A 19,285-nucleotide genomic window follows, 5' to 3' on the forward strand; every position below is an offset into this window, starting at 1 on the left:
TCTGGGCTACTACAGCATCTGGTAAAAGTGGGGCATTTCTGAACAAATGGAGGAGTCTTGACCCCTCACAGAGGTCTTAATGTTGCTAAACTTAAGCTTCAAATACAGAAATTACAGGGAGTTGCCCCTGCAGCTTGTGGAAAACTCCCTTACCAGCATGTACTAGCTTATCTCTTTAATAGGGATGGTCATGATATATAATGTCAGAAGCCCAACTGTGCTAGAACTTTGCAGTACGTGTGCAAAGATTCAAGGGGAGAGAGGGTTGGTGGGCTCCAGTCCTTTTACTTGCCCTGCTATCCCTGTAGAAAGCCATTTATGAGTTTAAATAAGGAATAAAAATAATACAAGGCAGCTGGGATTATGAAGAATGAGATTTCAAGCCATCTTTAATATTACAGAAATGGTGGAGTACTCTAAGATTGTGGTCAGGATGAACTTTATAGGTGGAGATTTGTAAGCCTGAAACTCATAAACCTCATAAACACCTATTTCAGATAAACTGTATCTCAAAGTTATTGCCTGCGCTCATAAACCTTGCACTGTGATGAAATAAATCCAAAGTAAAACGTGGCACATACTTGTTCTGCTCAAAGATTCCCAGTGGATCATTATCATAAATGCAGTTTGAGTATTTATGTGTAAATATTTCCACAACTGTTAGACATATATTATAGTATATTTACCTCTGGGTAGAGATGCAAACAGCAAGCAGGAAACCGTCCAGAGAGTCTCCCTAATAAAATGAGAGAAATAGAAATGCTGAAAACTTTGTTGGAATGCTAGAGAAGAGATCAATGACCTTTTCTTTAGCATAATTTATGCTGTTTCACAAATTCCTCAGCTGTGAAGAAAATTTGGATGCAGAACTGGATGGCTTAAAATCGCTGTCTTGCTTTGTTGTCTTGTTTTGGTGTGTTGTAAATCCTGCCTGCAGATCTGAGCTTTCTCAGTGGTCATAATGGGATGGGGCTTCAGTCATAAGCACAAGAACCGCAGTACCCTCTCACTTTCTCATGTGGACAAAGTTAACTGCATATGCATAGCCATAGTTTACTCCTGAGATTATTCTCTATTGGTAATCAGGCAAAATTTGCTCTGCCCACAAACTTCAGCTGCTTTGCAATATGAGAAAAAACATAGCTTACCATTTCATTTTTGTGGCTTCCCACCTCTTAGGAACCCTTCCACGTCACTGACTTCACCAGGCTCTCCAGCTGCTCCTTTAGACTCTACAAAAGCAAAAGAGTGAAACGTGCTGTGACTTTTGTTGCCATAAGCATTTCTCTAGAAGGGAATAGGATATTCAGTAGTGCTTGGTTTTCTGTGGTTCATTCTTTCTTCTTTCACTATGTGTATACAATACCAGGAATTTATTTTCGCATGTAGGATGGATATGAGTCATAAACCATGCAGTGACCTGCCCTGGGCTTTCAGCCCACTGTATAGGATTCTTGTTCTATAGCCGGGGAGATCAAAGAAGATGGTGAAACCTAGTAGGTATCATAATGATCAAGAGCAGTAAACGCTGTACCTCAGACTCTATCAAATATGGCCCAAGCAGCATATCTACCAATAAAACGCAGTCGTACCCGATAAGCCTGTAGGGGAAATATTGATTAAAGGAGCTTCTTCTTTGAGGAGGCTGTTAAATCAGGTACTTTGTCAAAGAGGGGGAGAAAAAAAAAAAGGGCAAGGAAGAAAAGGAGTGTCATTTTTGGCTTCCTCTCCCCATCTTCTCAGCACCTTGTAGCTTAAGGAATACAAATATCTTATTGATGTTTTCCTCCCCATTGTGCTCCAGAGATAATACGGTGAAAGTAGTGGCTTGGCCAAGGTCCTCTTCTCTTTCCCCTGAGTCAGCCCTGTCACATTTCCCTCGCAGAGCTGTTCTTGTGCCTGTTACTTCTGGTGAAATCTAGTGAATCTTCTAGTGGAAGGTGTCCATACCCAAGGCAGGAGGGTTGGAGTTAGATGATCTGCAAAGTCCCTTCCAACCCAAACCATTGTGTGACTCTATGAAATGGTGCTTCTTGGGGTAAGCAAGATCCAAAATGCAACCCCACTAGTCCCACAAGGGCTGAAACTTGTGTGCTCATGCTCTAAAATCTAGTCTCAAGAGCTGAATTTCTGTGCTTTTCTCTCACTCCTCATGACAAAGCCCTGGTTATGCTTCATTTACCAGCCATTTCCTGATACATGGTGCAAGCCATCTGGCACCTTCTTGTAGAGAGCTGAAGATGGGCATCTGCTGGGATTACTGCCCTGGCCCTACATCCTGAACTGTGAAGTGTTGAGCTTGGTCTGTGACATCCTGAGGGATGTCTTGTGCATTGGAAAGCTCAAGGCACCTCCCAGGCAGGTCAATACAGCTCTTGTTGTGGTGGAGGTTAGCTTAGAGTTGAGCTCAGCGTGCACGACTGATGTTTGAGAGCTGGCACAAGGCTGCTGGTGCACTGCTCCATGGTGGTTTGAGAAGAGCAAGCAGGTGATGTGTACTGGCTGACACAACTGGTGCAGAGAAGGATTTTGTTCAGAGGTGTAAGCACCATGAAACCCTTGCCTGTTTGACTTTTTTCAAGGATTAAAAACGTGTCTTGCATGTTTTTGATGACCTTCTCCTGTGGTTGCCTCCATCTCCACTGTAATGGTTATTATTTCAAGCAAGGATATACATTTATGCAAAGTGAGCTTATTCCATGTGTTTCCTTCCTTTAGAAAATTAAACTTATACACTGACTGTATCCTCACTCTCAGTTTTGTATGGGTGTTCTGCTCTACATAAGGCTGCTTTACAAAACCACCAGCAGCAAACTTATCCTGGCCCTGGGACAAGAACAAGGTGAACCTGGAGGGACCGTGGCTCCATGCCAACTTGCTGCTCTGCAGCAGCGAGGTCTCTTGCTGGGCTGAAGGAGGACAGCTGGGTGGCCAATGCTTTGCAGCTGTGCTCTGCAGTGGTCCTGCAGCTGTGCCTGTGCTCTCAGTTGGCAACAAGGTGTCCTTATGATCTCTCTTATATAGAAAGAACTCAAAAGTTAGTAGATGTGGCCAGCTAGGAGGTCTGTGTAAAGGTATGGTAGCAGCAGACAGGAATGACCCTAAAGTCAGAGCCCCTAGAAGTGATGTAGGTTTTTTTTTTTCTTTAAGTTAGTCCTTTTCTAACAGTTTTCATTCTGACTCAAGAGCCAAGTGAAGGCTGTTGTTCCAGCCAAGCCAGCTTGTTTTGCATCACTGGCTTTGGCTGGTTTACTCACACAGAGTCCCTGTGGGGTTTCTGCTTCTCACAAATGTCTGTACTTTAAAAGCCTTGGTTGAAAGAGAAGTGGGATCAGACCTGAAATACCAAACTACATTGGACTTGCATGTGAATGTTGATCTTTCTTTTCACCCACGTGCTTTTGTTACTTCCCTATTGAAGTTTAGGCTTGTGCATAAAGAAGGAGCAAGGAAGGTCTTGTTCTATGTATCTTGTTCCTTGTCTCTAACTATGGGAATGTTTTAGACTGTTCCTGCTGGAGCACCTGGCCCTTAATTTATCTCAATATACTGTGTTTATTTGAAATAATATTTCCTTCTGGATTGAGCTGACACTGCTTGAAATGGTAATGTCTATGCTGAACCTTCACCAGGATTGTTCTTGGTATGCGAAAGAGGAGATCCAGTCAGTGCAGTTCAGCTGGTGTAAGGTGTTTCAGTTACCGCATGAAGCAGCATCTAAAGTGATTAGTTTGTTTGCTCTTTCATATCCATTTGTTCTTAAGTGCAGGCTTAAATTTGAAAAAAAGTCATAAAACAAACATTATACATTAGTTTCTTATACCCTCATTTGATTTAAGTCAATCCATTTACTATTCATTTTAATCTGACAAAGGAATTGTTTAGGCATGTTTTTTTTTTTTTTGAGGGGCTAAAACAGTTAACTGAGTAAGACTTCTCAATGAAAAATCATTTCCAGAAGAATGAATACCTCTTTTTTTTTTTAACATGCTAACTTGCCTGAAGTAACTAAGGCATGTGAAGTGATTAAAGCATATGATTAAATTGCAAAACTTGGAAATTCTTGGCAATATCTTTGTCGTGACGTAAACGTTAGATGGGTGTGAGGCCGTTTACTGAACATGTTCACTCAGCCTGCAATAAAATGAAATTAACCAAGTAGGAAAACAAAGCGTTCCACGTGCCCACAGACTAGCAGGGCTTTGTCACGAAGAAAACTGGTTTAAGCTGTTTCTGTTCACCGGGAGGAGGGGAAGGATACTCAGTGCTGCAGGGGGGAAAAAGTAACATTTAAATTCTCCATGTAAAATAAGTTAAGAAAATGATATTTTCCAGGAGTGCTCTGTTAACCCTGGAAGTAGCGTTGCTGCAGTGTGCTAGGGATGCTCCTCTGTGAACATCTCTGCTGGTCACGACAGCTGGGAGAGCAGGAGGGGAAAATGCCTTGTGTAGGAAAGCTGTGCATGAGTCAAGGGCCTGTGCTGTGTGCAAATGGCTTTCTCTTTCTCTACTGCCTTAAGCCTTTCTGTGAGTTCTGTGGGCAGCTGTTTCATCAGAGAGCAGCAGCGATGAGTGACACAGCTGGAGTGTGACCCAGCTGTGATCGTACCATGGGGCAGCAGCTCTGGTAGCTGAGCAGTCAGGCTATGCTACCAGAAAAAAACAGCTGGTTTCAGCTGTGAAAGCCCTTGCTGCAGAGAGTGGCCGGTTTGGGATCTAGAGCAGAAAGGATGTTTGACCTGGGAACTGACTGTGAGAAGCTGCTCTGGGAGGGAGGGCTGGCTGGGGCAGGGAGGAAGAGGAGGAAGATGCTGGAACCCTTTTGACACCGAGGGGCTACCTCTGTGCGGTGCTTGCTGGGTATGACACCAATTTTAAAGCTGCTGTGGGCTATGTGGATGCAACATCTGCATGTTATGTTAAAGGGACCGACCTGTTTGGCATCTTTTCCACTTGGTTCGCCAACTTCCAGCGCTGGCTGAGTAGCACAGGTAATTCTGCTGGGCACAGAATAAATGGTGGTACAGGCTGGAGGAGACGCCAGCAGTTCTGGAATGGTTGGTCAGAAGCATTTAACAGATGAATGAAAGCCACTGCCAAGAAGGAAACAGCTCCTTATTCACCTGGCAAAGTTCTGCAGCTTAGTCACTGATGGTTTCTTCTGTTTTTTATCCCATGTGCCTTTGGCTTTCAAAAATAAACTTATGTTAACTGGCTGCTGCTACTCGTGCTTGGGGGGGGGGGGGGGGGGGGGGAGAACACCTTTCTCCCTGTCTTTGAGAAATCCTGAGAGCACCCTGAGCTGAGAAATGTCGCTTTACTGTTCCTCATACACACCCAGGCAATCTTCTGTCACTTCTTTAAATGTTCTGTCTGTGTAACCGTGCGGTCCTTTTACCTTTGCTAGTAGAAAGCTGATCAGCGAGTTTACGAGCAGAAATGATGATCTGTCTTCTTGAATAAAGTTCTTGTGATGCAATAGCCTGTACTGAAACTGCGTGATTATTTCTGATCTTATCTGAAGGAAACCTATAAACAAAATGAGGCATCGTTTAGACAGCTGTCTTATAATTAGTCTAAGGAAAGAGTTCAGGGATATCAGTGAGGGACATGCTAGTGTGTATCAAAATATGACCACAGCTTTCTACTTTAAGGTGTTAGCTGTTGAAGTAAATTACCTTGATTTAGAAGTAATTTTCTAGGGATTTGTGAACAATGGCAAGTAGTGTTTATGTAGCTGAACTGTTGTGTAATTCACCCTCTCTGCTCAAGGCAGTGGGGGAAAAAGTGGCCTTTGCTACCTGGGGGAATGTCCTGACCTTCACGCTACAAAACATGCTGTGGTGGCAGCCAAGTTCTGGAGGAAGATCTTGATCTTCAGGTGCACCGTAGGAAACTTTGTGCGCTTGTGAAGCTAAAGGCTGGCCTGGTTTTAAAGTTTGTTTGCTTTAGTAAGGTTTATAGCTGCTAAAACTATCCAAACTTGTCCTTATCTGCTTCTCACCAAAGCACCATGTACTCTGTCTGTGCTTCCTTTCTTTTCCCTGCCTGTGCCCCAGTCACACCACCTATTTGCAGAGGTGGCACGTGGTGGGTGGAGAGCTGGCTTTGGGTTTGCCTACGTTTTCCTGTGCTGCTGGAATTTCCCACTGCCTGTTTAATGCTTATCGTGATCAACAGCCAGGCTCTGGGGACTGGAAGATTGTTGTCAATTGTATTATGAACTCTGAAATGTTATTCCTTCTCAGGGTTAAAGAATAAAGGAGTGACTGTGTGTGATTCATTCCAAGTAGAGAGCTGTACCCCATACAGACTTACAGTGGGAGCTTCCATCTATTCTCCTGACTGCATAAATAGTTCTGGTATATATTTAAATACGTGTATATATATGTCCGTGTATATAAAATAAAATGTGGGGGGAAACAGGAGGTAAAGTTTACATCTGATCTAAGTATGCAGGATTGAAACTTCCAAACACCTTACCAAAATTTTGGAGGAAAATAGCAAAACTCTGCATGTGTCTGGCCAAAAAAGGATCACTAACAAGTTAGCACACTTTGTCTGAGTATTCCAATTTCTAGACTTTAGTTTTAATTTCAGAATAACGTTTCTAATAGCTCTCAAACTAAAGTTATTCGTGGCTTTGCAAAATGGGAAGGGTTCAGGTGACCCAGTGGGACTGATGCTAAATGTGGCATGTTTCATTTCAAGTTTCAGAAGGAAGGAAGCATGCTCCTGGTATGCAAGTAAGTAGATATCAACCCTGATCAAATGATGCTACAGCCTTGCGGTTGTTGGGTAGTTTTGGGTTATGTTTGGCCTGACTGAATTCTCAGGGAATTAAGATCCATGTAATCCATATTTCCAGCACTCATTTGTGAGGAATTTTGTGTCTGCCATCTGCTTGCTTCCCTGGGGTGAAGATCGATCCAGGGACCAGGAGGATGTCTGTACAGGGATCTATGAGGCATTTTGTGTCACTGGCTGTGTGGTCCTGTAGGTAGTTTTGCAAGGCAATTGTCGGTGACGTTTAGTAGTAGGCTTGCATCCTGTTCTCTTAAAACCTGTTTTGTCCTTTATGTAACATAACTTTTGTGCTAGATTTAGCAATGGGTTTTCCAAGAGAACACCAGTGCTCTGCTGAACGGCAAGGCAGCACCTTTCATTTGTCTTTGGGTAAAGGCTCTTGACTTAGGGGGAGCCATTTCTGCGCTTCAACCCCTGAAGAAGTGTTCCCAGCCCTGCTGGTCCCCATTTTGCACACTGTAAGCCCTGCTGGGTTTCTGAATGCTGCGGGTTTGAATCTGTCTGTGTGAAAGGTCAGGAAGCACAGCCTAAGCAGCATGTGGTGTGTCCCACCCTTTGCTTGGCATTGTGCTCGCTTGGTGAGACTTACTCCCTGTGACTGGTGATGTGTGGTGGTCTTATGCCCTTTTATGAAACTTCTGAAGAGAAACCAAAAAGTTATTGTTCCTTTTTGTAATGTCTTTCTGACAGCTCCCCCCCACGTTCCTCATTCTCTCAATTCCTTTTTGCTCTTCTGAGAGTTTCCACTGCACTTTATTTAACAGTTCCAACAAAATGATTTTCTCTTTTGATGAATAAAGTCTTCTTAGGAAGAGTAAAGAACTGTTCTTCCAAGAGATTGCAGTTACACAAGAGAGGCTGAGATGTGTGTTTTTTTGTTTACTTTGTGTTTTTGAAAACCTTAGCTTTAAAGAGCTACATCAGAAGTGGTGATGCATAAAGAGGTGAAGGTTCCTTCAGCTGACTAAATGTTGTGTATTTTTTTCTTGTTTTGAAGGCAGTTCCTGTCCAAATATCTTGTTCTAGTACTCTCTGGCTGATATCTTATTTTACCTTTTTTTTTTAATTTACTTGGAAGATAGAGGTATTGTGGAGTATAATATTAACACGGAATAAGGATCTTAATTCTTCATTCTTGACTGTGTGATTTTTTTTTGTCATCTGCTCAAACTGACCCTTATATCAGTGACATTGCCTGATTCTAGATCACTGTTCAATGACCAAACAGCTAAAGTGATGCTTAGATTCACTTATGTGAGAAGTCGTGAAGATACGAATAAGATAACTGATGTCAATAAAAATATTAATTGGATTAATACAACACCGATTGATACTAGTATTTTCAGACTGGATGATGTGAAGCTGGTTGTGAAAATGAGACTTATTTTTGAAGAAAGAGATGATCCACTTTGTATTAGTAGCACCGCTTAGGACCTGACAGCTCAAATCCCATGAAAGTAACTCTTAATGTTTTCAAGTTTTTGCTGATCGTAAGCTGAGGAGAAACACTTATAGGCTGTGTTGGGGAAGAAGAGAAGGGGGTGAAATCAGGTTATCTCAATACCATTCCTCTCAAATACTTGATCTTTTTTTTTTCTTTAGGCAGTGTGCCAAATGATATGAATCCCTCCATATAGCTCCTCATAAAACAGTGAAGAAGACCCAAGATGGATTGAAATATGGGGTTCTTGCACACTGTGGGGGAGGGGGTGCCTGATAGGTATTTCTCATTGCTCTTTGATGTCTTCCTCACGGTCTCTTCCTTCCACTGTAGTTGTGATTTGCTTTTAAAGGGCTTTGAGCACCCTGGATTAGAGGCTTTCCATGTGAAAGAATTTTCTCATTGAAGGAGTGGTCATCTAATGTTGTTGTTTCTTGTAGAAACATCCCTACTCTGAAATATCGACACCAAGTTTAAATTCCTGCAAAGAATTTGCAGCTCCATTACTCAACAGGCTGAGATCCCTTTCTGCATCCGCAGTGAAAAAACTCAGAATTATTTGAACTCATCCTTTCTAACTAAGCCCCTGTAGAAGGATGGGGATGCTTCACTACATGCACATAGCTGGTGCAAGCTTCTTGGAAAAGCGGGCAGAGGAGAGTGCTGCTGCTGCTGGACATCAGGGGCAGGACAGAGCAGGGCAAGCGTCCCACAAACAGACAGGAGAAGCAGGGCATTGCCTTTCCTAACTGAGGGACAGGCACTGTTGGAGCAGCAGCTGCTTCCCAGCCAGTCACCAGCCCTCTGGAGCAGTGGGGTTCTTGGTGATTTAAGCGAGATCATGCTTTGCCTGCGCCTCCAGCTGTCCACTGATGCAGGTGTGTAGTCTGACCTCAGCACTCTGCCTAGCCTATGACTTGTCTCATCAGTCCTTAATTTCTTCCGTCGCTTACCAGCTGATAAGTCTCTTACAGCTCATGAATGCAATTCCTTTTATCTTTGTTCTCCACCTCCTCTGCACGGCATTGTAACAGAGTGCGGCTGAAGGGCCGTAAAACTTAGAGAGGATATAACTTGACAAGAGCCAAATTCCTGAAGCTGAAGTAAGAACAATATTGAGCTTTCTATACTGTAAAGCAAAAAATGTAGTGCAAAAGTAGTACTATACAGTGCAAAAAAAGCCTTTTTTTAAACAGTCAGCATTTAGTGTAATAACTTCATAGGTATTTGTGGTGATAGCCTTAGCTATGTCTTGCTCAATGTGTTATATATTTACAAGGTTTTTTTCCCTTCTTCAGTCAGCAATTATCTTTCACACCAAGGCAGGATTATAAAACCCCCTCAGTAAATGTCATCAGTCCAAAGAAGGAAAGAGGAAAAATCCCTCGCTTTTAACTTTCAAATTCATATAGTGGATAAAGGCTGGTCACAGGGTATAGGGAGAAAGGGAAATTCTGAGGGACTTTCCTAGGAAGCAGAAGGGAAACTATTTCAGGCTCGAGAGACTGCTTTGTGCTAAAGGTCTACTCAATAGAATGTCTTTAATTTTTGTTCGATGTCTTGTCTAGGAGGAAGTGCAACACACTTAGCTCCAGAGAATTTCCAATCTCCTAAACTACTTTCCAGTTCGGTACAGTGAGAGCTGGGAAAATCCTGCCCTTTAGATGCTTATATTTATTGCCAACTGTTGCCAGCAACAGGCACAGGGTTTATGAAGGCTGCCAGTTGGTTTCCTGGAGTAAGTCCTCTCCTCTTGGCGGTTTTTAATTCATGTATTGTAGAAACCACCTTTTTTCAAGACATTATGATATTAGTGATTTATATATACAATTCCACACAGATACAGTAGGTAACTTTTTCTGTCAGACCTCTTACTAGACAGTGCATCATATTCCTGAATTGTGACCCTACCATACACTAGATCCAGTTTCTAACAGGTGAGAGGAGGAAGAAGGTTGTAGAACAGATGAAGTTCAGAAGACAGAAAAACTTCAAAAATCTTTGCAGCAAAACTGTGAGCGTCAGAGATAAATGACACTAATTGGCAGCAATTGCATTTCCCCATTGGGCATAGAAGCATAGGAAATGGCGGGTCTGAAAATGAAAGCTCAGAATGCCAGGGTGAGAGGAGAAAAAGAAACTGAGGTTAACCGAGGTCATTGTAACACTTCATGGCCCTTGCCAAGAACATGGCGTTAATTTGCAACTGAACTGGCAAAGCTCAGTGCTGGGCACCTCTTGGAGGGCTTGAGAACCCAGAGGGTGAACTCAATGATACGTGGTCGTCTGAGCAATGGGAACTACCTGAATCGCATCCTGGATTATTTTCCTGAACTACAAAATGCAACTTGAATGGTTGCTTATAAGTGTGTTCAACATCATAAATTTTTTATAGTCACAGAACAAATTTCAGGATCAATCAAAGGTGTTAATTAACTCAGTGATGTCAGAGTCACTGAACCCAGAGGAGCTCGTATTGGCCTGAGCTGTTGGCTCTAGGAACGTGGCTCTATTAAAGCAACAGAGAAAGTGTGTGGGTTTTATTTGTTGATTTTATTTCTTAATTGTTGGCAATAGACCTGCAGCTGCAGTTTATTTGAAAATTGTTTTGGGGAGGTAGAAACTGTTTACAGAACAAATTTCCCTTAGAGTAATTCACACCATGTACCCAGTACCACCTTTGTCCTAAGAAAGTATCTTGGATGTTCCTGCATGTTCTGGTGACAACTTTTCTTACACAAAGCATAACAGGTAAGTGCAGTGAAAGCAAATAACTAAAAAAGAAGAACTATTCTCTTTTCTAGGAGACTCTCTTTGCCTTCTCCATAGTTACACAGTGAAATGCACAAAGCACTTGTGGAGTGTAAACTTTATTCTAGTGAAAACATTAAGTTCTAGTGATTCAAGGACTCTTGAACCAATGACAAAAATTAAGTTGACAGTCACCAAATATCGCAGGCTTAAAAAAAAAAAAAAAATAATTACCTACCCAGCCCCTGTTTTGTGACAATATTTATGAGTATTTTACTTTCAGTCAAAGCAGAAATCTACACAGCCTTTAGAACCAATATTTTTTTGGTATCAGGGCTGAATATTTCTAGTTAAATGGTTCTGGTACAAATGCAAGAATGTTGATGTCTGATTAACTTCTGTCCATCAGAGAGAAATAAAAATAAGGTTTCAAACAGGAGACCTTAAAAATGCCTGTGAACACTTATGCTTGTTTTGATAAGCTGTAATTTTTCCAAGTGGAGAGCAATCTTATATTGAATTAATGGGAAGAACATACAATATACAATGTAGAATAATGTTGAGATGTCCAGGTTATTTTGCCCAGATGTTGGATGAGAGGAATGTGGACTACTGGCTTGAGAACTGAAGTAGATGTGTATATTATATATACATACATATATCTGTCTGAAGGAAATACCTTTAACAGTCAATTTATATGACTAGAGAAAAGATGCAATGGGGTCTTAAGCACTTCGTGCAAGCCATGTACTCTGGAATTTTTCTCAGTCTTCTTAAAGCTTTCAGACTTTAATATTTGGTTCAGATCTAGTTCAGCCAAATCCTTTTACAATCTAAAACCAGCATCTCAAGTGTTGTAAACATCGTCAGATATTGTCTCATTCCTGTCCTCAAAGTCCTTTTGTCAGTTATCAATGTAATAGCATTACTCCCCTCCTCCCCCTACCCTAAATCTCTAATCATGACCACACAAGAAGGTGCTGGGTTCTTTCTAAAGGAGCAAGGTTGGGGTTTGGAAGAAAAGAGAGGAGCTCCTTCCTTTCAGAGCACTTTGAAAGTCCATTTATATTTCTTTCCTGTAGATATTTTTATTCAGATCCTTGGTACAGGAAGGAAGTGGCATCTTCCTCCTTCTCTAATAACAGCACCCTTTTCATCCTATGGCCATGTGTGGGTACAACTAACTTTCAAAATTTGCCTGGTCTCTTCTATAAGATGATGTGGGAAACCTACTGAAAGTGGTTTCACTTTCATAAACGGTGTGTGTGTCTTGGTGCATGTGTATGTGTGTGCCTGTTTTCCTCTTTCTGTGGTGGTTCAGTGTCTTGACATTCCTACTAGAGACTGTGTAGGCCTTCAGTGGAGTTCTTTGTGAATGATTTTTAGGTGAGGGCTGTACTTTGCCTGGAATGCTGCTTTTCCAGAGTTGAGAGATAACTCTGTTCTTGAATATATGTTGTGTTTTTTCAACTAAAACAATAATGCAAAACCAGAGGGGGAAAAAAAAAAAGACTGCTTTGCAGTGGAAGGGTCTCCTTCCTCTGGGGAAAGCAGAGAGACAGGGTAAGATGGAAGTCATAGTTTCTTGTGTCATCACATTTCCTACTGCAACACTTTTCTGTGACTTCACTTTCCCATTGCAAATCAGCAGTGGCAACGTTGCAAGCCCTGATATTCAGAGGGCACAGCTGACCTCCCTGCTTCCTTGGCCCTCCCCCCACTTTAATTTTCTACTCCATGGAACATCTGGCTGTTGGCTTATGTACTAACTGATAACAGGTTATATTCGTGTACTCCTAAACAGTGACCCTAACAAACAGCCCTATTACAGTTAAGGCAGTGAGATAGCAAGCTTAAGGTTTTGGGGCCCAAACTCTGTCAGATCCAATTTCTGTTTTGAAGCAATAACTTTTGCTGTGCTTTGGGGAAGTAACGCCTCAGACAAGTTTAGAGTTGTTACAAGCCAACAGAATCCAGTGTCCCAAGCCTAGCAAGCTCTGAAGAAATCACTACTCAACTGTTGGACTTGGCTTCATGGTTTCTTTTCTTCCCCAGCAGCACTGATTGAACTGCCAGAGATGGTGGTGTGGTTTAGCCTTGGACTTGTCTATGGGCTACAAAGGGTGCTGGGGAGGAGGATGAAGAATTAGAAGGGCGCTTTGCTTGATCACATAAGGAAAAAAATACCAAGGTTGAGAAACTAGGTTGTGAACTGTTCATTGCATCTTCAAACCATTAGCTGGTACTGATCTTTCTGGATTGTGAGAGCAGAAGAGAGTAAAAATAAGCCAGTCTTTGAACTTATTAATTAGAAGATGAGAACCCAACATGCAAATTAATTACAGGACTTATATCCCCAAGTTATGTTGGGATAAAAGTCCTGAAAGTTGCTCTTAAGGGTAGATATATTTTTTAAAGCGGTCTTCAGTTTACTCTTCTATGATGATATAGCTTAGTGATAATGGAGCTATTTTAGCAAATTGTTCCTTTTTCTCAAAAGGAGCTTACTTCAGTTGTGGTAATATAACCCTTTCATCAGTTACTGTGTTTAATACTACAGAGCATAACACTTGTCATCTGAAAGCAGGCCATAGCTGAAAGCAACCAGATGGTGTCAAGTATATGAACACTATCCAGATGTCTTGTCTACTGCCATCAGATGCTATTACAACACAACTGGGTCATCTCGAGTGTTGTGGTGAAGAGCACTTTAGATGTGGCCCTGGACCCAAACAAAGTGCCTTAGCAATGAGTAACAGGATTAACCTCCTACTACAACTGTGCTATAAAGGCGGCTCACTGGCTAGGTAGCCAGGTTTGACCTATGCTGGTAGAGCAATGCACAGGTAGCTGCTGTAAGGTCTCTCATTCACCAAACTTAACTCTTTTCAGTGTCAGAGATACTGAACAGAACTGTAACGTGTTTTTGCAGTTTTAAATGTGAGGTTAAGTAGTAACTTGTAAAGAAAGAGGCACTTTGTTGAAACCCACAAACTTTCATACTGTTAAAGACCAGCCTGACCTCTCTGTGGTTCTGCACTTTCATTATGGGAAACCCCCTGTGAAAGTTTAGGTAAACTTAAACTTACAGTATATTTCCAACTAGCCCCAGACTGGAAACGGAGGGTATAAACAGCACATCCCAAACAAGGCTTGCAATTTCATGCATTAGCACTGGCCTACATTCTGATCTCTAGACCTCACCTTTCATCACTGAAGAGGTAATTTCTGTGATTAGATTATATTACCAACCTCAGCAGACAAGAATTATAGATACAGACAAACATCTTTGCAATCAATGAATTGATCTAAAGCAAAATAATCTCAAATCTTGTAGGAATATAGTTTTTGTGATACGGCTCTTACTGAGCCCCCAGTTCTGCAAACAGCAGTATCTGAAGCAGCAGCATTTAGCTTCACTAATGCTGGTGAGAAGTCTTGACAGTGCTCTAGCTGAAGCACCCCTTGCGTGGCATCTCCCCCCTTCCCACCACACACACACATCTCCTTTGAATGCCTACTCTTTCCCTTCCCCTGCCTACCACCCTGCGAAATACTTTCTGGTGGCATTTCACAGCAGGTTTCTCCCTCACCTCTAGGATGATCCAGGCCCAGCAGGTTCTTCTGCAAGGGCTGAGCAGGCCGTAGTTCCCCTGGATGGTGATGTAGAAGCTCTGGGTAACCAGAGGAGCAGGTTTGGTGCCTACAGAAGCATAACAAAGATACAAGCTCTTCTGTACAGTATCAGGTGCCAGTGGCACATCTGTTTTGGCACCCTTCAAGCTCTAGCCTGGAGTTGTGCGCAAGCAATGAGGCTTTGCATCACCGAGGTAATAACTATGCTTTGGAAATCCAGGAATGTGTGGGTTGGAGTGTTACAGTGGTTATAAGGTCTGCGCCACTGATTCTGGAAACATTAAGTATATGTATTGCCCACCAGTAAACTGCTAGCTGGACACATGTTGTGCCTTGGAATATAAACGGCACAAAGATGTGCTGTGGTGTTCTAGCAATTTCAAAATTCAAGGGGTGTGTGTGAGCGGAAATATCTGATAATATCTCACAACTGTCTCCTCAGGTATCTTATTCTATAATGTCAGCCATTATAATTGTATTAGCTTATAATAAATACTACAATATAACTATAATTTGGGTTATAACTGACCCAAAACTGAGCAGATAGCTATGATTTTGTAGTTCGAGGGCCAGCCTTCTCAAGTGTTTCTCTGCACATGTATCCTAGAGCCATGACTTAAAAAAAAAAACACAGTGGGCACCCCTGTTGTGGTGTTTCTTAAAAGTTGTGCATGCTCAGGATCTTCTGACAGTTTCTGCCCCACTGTTTTCATCAGGTGAATGTTGTACCCAAATCAGATGACTGAAATCTAAAATTTTGTTTATATTTATAATATACATGCTGAGGACAGCAACCATCAATGAACAGCCCTGCTTTCTGTGAGAGCAAAACAAGTAAAATACTAGTCAAAAGGATGACGCTTGTTCTTGTGAGAGATTGTCTTCGTTGTCTTCAGGTTTCTCTAACTAAAAGCTCCTGCTACTCTTGTGAAAAGGACTAGTTTTCTTTATTTGGTCCTTGCAAAAGATTTATTTAAAATCATAGGCCAAATAATTAAAGATAGTGTTTATCCACATGCCAAAACCAGAATCTAGAGGCAGGACCATAGCTGGGCAGGGTCTCTGGCACCTTGTAGTAAGCTGTGAATACTTTGATAGGATTGAAGGCTTGTCCAGTCCTGTACATCTCAAAGTACTTATGAGTGTTTTGGGGTTACAGTCAAATCCTCCCAAAATACAGTGCTATTCAATGTACAGCTGTTACTGCTAGAGTAAACAATTGCTTTTCTGTTTTGTCATCAGATTTTAGGACAGTAGACCCTTCTAGGGAGATGTCTAACAAAACTGTAGCCAAGAGTAATTTTGTTATTTTAAAATACTACTTGGTTTAATAGTGACAGATGTAGCAACTAAATGAGTCTTCCTACTTCTGCTGGGAAAAGAGGTGTTTCCTGAAACACTCGTTTGCCACAGCTGGGCTTCCTGAGTAAACGACCTCTCTTGCCATTGCTGCTTCATGAAAACCCATCGTGTGGAGGTGGCCAAAACCGAAGTTCTGGGTATTCCTGGTAATGTAAGACATGACATGAGGCATCCTAGAAATAACTGAACCTGGAGTCAGAAGTTCACAGAAAATGATTTGAAAATAAATTCCATTTGTATCTTCTTCCTAGTAAAAAGAGCTAATCCATTCAGCAAGAACTTGAGTTGATTAGTCTCTGATGACGAGAATGTGGAGTTTGCCTAATGCTTACCCAAGCTGTGCCCTTTAATTTCAGCTGGGAAAGTGGGGAGAAATGTTTAATAGGTTGCACAGTGAGTCCTACTACATACCTAACTCTCACAGGAACAGGGATGTGATGTCTTCAATATCAAAGTACAAAGTTGTGATTGATTAGATATGGCATGTACTCAATGGCAACTGCTATCCATCTCAAGGACTGGTTATGTTGCTACCAAATGAAATACTTTGTTTGGATCTTCAGAGCACTTTAAAATAGCACTAATTGTTATGGCTGCCCTTTTTGTATACACAAATGTCTGATATGTGACAATGTCTCGGAACAAGCACTTCATCCCCCTTGTTGATGTGTTTGTTAAGAGCAAAGTAGCAGTTGTTAGGTCTGATCAGTACTGTGCCCTCTGCTTTAACTGGTAACTGTTAAAGTGCAAGGTTATGAGATTAAACAGGAAAAATCTTTCATAGAAAGCAGTCAAAGTATGTAAACTTCAGATGGCCTAGTTTTGAAGCTCTTCCTCTGAGCACTCATGAGTATCTTTGGATATTAATGTGCTGATCTCATGCCTGCAGTTCAAAGCCCTTGCATCCTTGTCCCACCAGATGGGATTTGAAGAGCCTTATTATTTATGTATCTTACAATACCCCCAGATTTTGAGGACCTCAGAGCTGACCTTGACATATCTGGGACTGTTTATTTAGAGGACTGAACTAAGAATGCTATATGTTGGTCCTCTGTAACCCTTCACTCAAGCTGTAAACAGTCATTTGGGAGATGAAGTTGAGGTGGTAGCTGGAGGAGGAGTGTGGACTCCTTAGAGCAGCTCTAAAGTGAAAGCCAGAGCTTATAGGAACTGAGGAAACGCTGTTTCTAGCAGTAGTTCAGGGCAGGCAAAATGTACGAGTACAACCTTGCAGACTTATAGCTTTCCTCACTAGCCACCTGGGATGAAATAGTTTTCCTGGCCTAAATGGGGTAAGTCATGAGGTGCCTCTGAACTGCACCTCACTGATAGTGAGCTGATGGTGGTTTCAGCCATGGCTTGCATTACCTCAGCTGGGCCCTTAGAGTTGCTCTCCTCCTAAAATCTCCTGTACCACAAACTGCATGGAGGGTTGGAACTGAAGTAGCACTATAACATCCACTAGAGGCAACCCTTGACAGACAGAATTTCTGGTTTATGCCTCTTTCAACGCAAAAGAGAAATAAGGATAAGGGAAACAAACTTATAAGAGCCTATCCTAACTTAAATCCTTCTCTTCCTTCTGAAGTGTGGAAGGGATCTGTAGCTGGGGTGAGGTACACACTGCCAGCCATTTTGAGCCAGCCAAGTTGCGTGTCACTTTTGCATCTGAATCAAGATGTTCAACTTCATCCATGAAACCAGTGTTCAGAAGATACCTGTAAATTCACACGGTGGCTTCATACCATGACTGTCATGAAACTTGCAGCTGTACTGAGGTCATCAAAGGGTGAAATGAATTGTGTAGAGGCTGAGTGGAGAATAGTCTTTGAGGACAAAAGTGTTTCCCATGAGGAAATCAGTTCCCTCAGACTGATGGGCCATACAACCCTGTTAGCATTTTAATTAGGTGGTTTTGCTCTTGATTTGAGAATATTAGGGCTTCATCCAGGGTGTGGTTCAGCCAGATTCTAGTGCCATGAAATGACTCTGCACTCAGTAAGACACTGCTGTACTCCTTGGACTTAGTAGCCCCTAACTGCAGGCCCAAGAGTTTCTATAGAGTTAGATCTCCCCAGAGGATACTTACTGGGTGGATGGTTCTGGTGCAAATGAATTTACTCTTTTCTGCTTCCATTCTTAGTGAGGAGGGAAGAAATGTGGGAGAAGGCAACTAGTCCTGTAGTAAGGGGACCTACATGAATTTTAATCGCTGATGAAATGTTGACCTCTCACTCTCTAGCTTGGCCCAGCTATTTCCCAGACTGTTTTGCAGGGGAGACTTTTTCAGGGAAACTTTCCAGCTTTAAAATTATTGGTTTTGCCTCTCCCAGTGGAGGATTTGGGAAAATAAGAGATGCACAACAACATGGTTACCCCCAGGGAGCTTTCATTCCTGTCCTCTTAATTGCATATTATTGCAGTCTTTCTTGTCAGGAAAGGGTCTTTTCTCATCTCAAGGGAAGGAAAAAAAAAAACACTCTGTAAAAGAATATAATTTTTGCTATAGGAGCCAGTAGAAGCTCTAGCAGCTTCTACTCTATAGATCCCAGCACAAAGAGGCTTCTAATTCCTGCTGGGTCATGTCTTTGTGACACTGTCTTTGGAAATACAACCTCAATGTACTTGCTGTGGGATGTGCAGATGTCTGAGCCAGTGTTTGTCATTGCTGTGCATTTTGCTAACAGATCAGTGTGTGGCAGCACACTGTTAGTGTGTGTGTGTGTGTTCAGCCTGTGCCAAACACTGAGCTGCCCCAGGCAGCTGGCTGCACACTGCTAACTAGCTGTAATTGTGCCAGCTGCAAGGAAAACCTAGCTTCCAGCCCAGGTAGACGGAAACATTAATATGTGTGACTGAGAGGAGTGCATGGGAGTGAAATAGCCGGAGGGTTGCCCTTGCTGGGTATGTGGTAGAGCTGGAAGAGCAGCGACACTCCCTGTCACCTTCTTCTCTCACCTCTGGGATTTCACAAATGCTTCTGGGCATCTTTGCTCTGCCTGCCCCTTCAAAGTCCTAAATGCATGTTTCTAGCAGGAGATGTGGGGAGAGAAAATGTGAAGATTAGGCAAATTCCTTCATCGTGGCTGGTTAAGAGAGATGCCCTTCCCCAGATTATGAAGTGCATTGATGTTATAGGAAAGTGTCACCTTTTGGGAACAAAGAGTTCACAGTAACTGCAAGATATGTGTGTTCTGGGTGCAGCTCTATGTTTGCATTGTCTGTCTGCTGTAACAGGGAAGGAAATGACAGTGCCAACTCTGGCAAAGCAGAGTAGTTAAAAACATG

At 42.2% G+C, this 19,285-nt stretch overlaps 1 long non-coding RNA gene and 1 gene segment (V, D, J or C); one reads left to right on the forward strand and one right to left on the reverse strand.

The window, feature by feature from the left end:
• Positions 1 to 19,285, reverse strand: part of LOC310892978 (T cell receptor beta variable 2-like) — a 35,495-nt gene that overhangs the window by 9,611 nt on the left and 6,599 nt on the right. The window contains exons 3-4 of the V gene segment in view: positions 1,149 to 1,232; positions 687 to 736 (exon numbers count right to left, since the gene is read on the reverse strand).
• Positions 1 to 19,285, forward strand: part of LOC310892984 — a 94,417-nt gene that overhangs the window by 3,820 nt on the left and 71,312 nt on the right. The gene's annotated exons all lie outside the window — the stretch shown is intronic.

The sequence above is a fragment of the Anser anser genome (genome assembly GCF_964211835.1).
Source record: "Anser anser genome assembly, chromosome: 1".
Lineage (NCBI taxonomy): Eukaryota > Metazoa > Chordata > Aves > Anseriformes > Anatidae > Anser > Anser anser.